Source organism: Xyrauchen texanus, chromosome 2, assembly GCF_025860055.1.
Source record: "Xyrauchen texanus isolate HMW12.3.18 chromosome 2, RBS_HiC_50CHRs, whole genome shotgun sequence".
Classification (NCBI taxonomy): Eukaryota; Metazoa; Chordata; class Actinopteri; order Cypriniformes; family Catostomidae; genus Xyrauchen; species Xyrauchen texanus.
In genome coordinates this window covers 23,447,156-23,447,623 of record NC_068277.1, presented here as the reverse complement: position 1 = coordinate 23,447,623, position 468 = coordinate 23,447,156, and positions in this window count along the sequence as shown.

Here is a 468-nt window from a genome sequence, read left to right as displayed (position 1 = left end):
TGTGAGTTGGAGTCGCACAGCGAGCTTCCAATGTGTGTTTATATAGCGGAGGCAGCGAGGCGGCATTCGGCCAGGGTGCAAGCGGCTCCCCCCTTACCCCACCCAACCGAACTGAGGCGGGGTGAAAAGTGAACGGGCCGGCCGCTGGAGCGTGCGGGACCTGGACGAGAGCCGAGAGAGAGAGAGAGAGAGAGAGAGAGAGAGAGAGAGAGAGATCAATCATGCATCAGTTGCAGCCAAATTCATTTTTGATATGCACACCCTCAGGAACCAATCACTGCCTTAATGTACTTCAATCACAGTACTTTTTATTCTTGTGTTTATAATTTCCTGTTAAATGCTTATTTTGTTTTAAATTGTATAGTGTATATTGTTATTATAGTTTTTATTTTATTTTATATATTCATCCAATTGAGTCAATTTATCTGTTAAACGAACTCTGCTTCACGAGAGCAGCGGAGAGAGTGA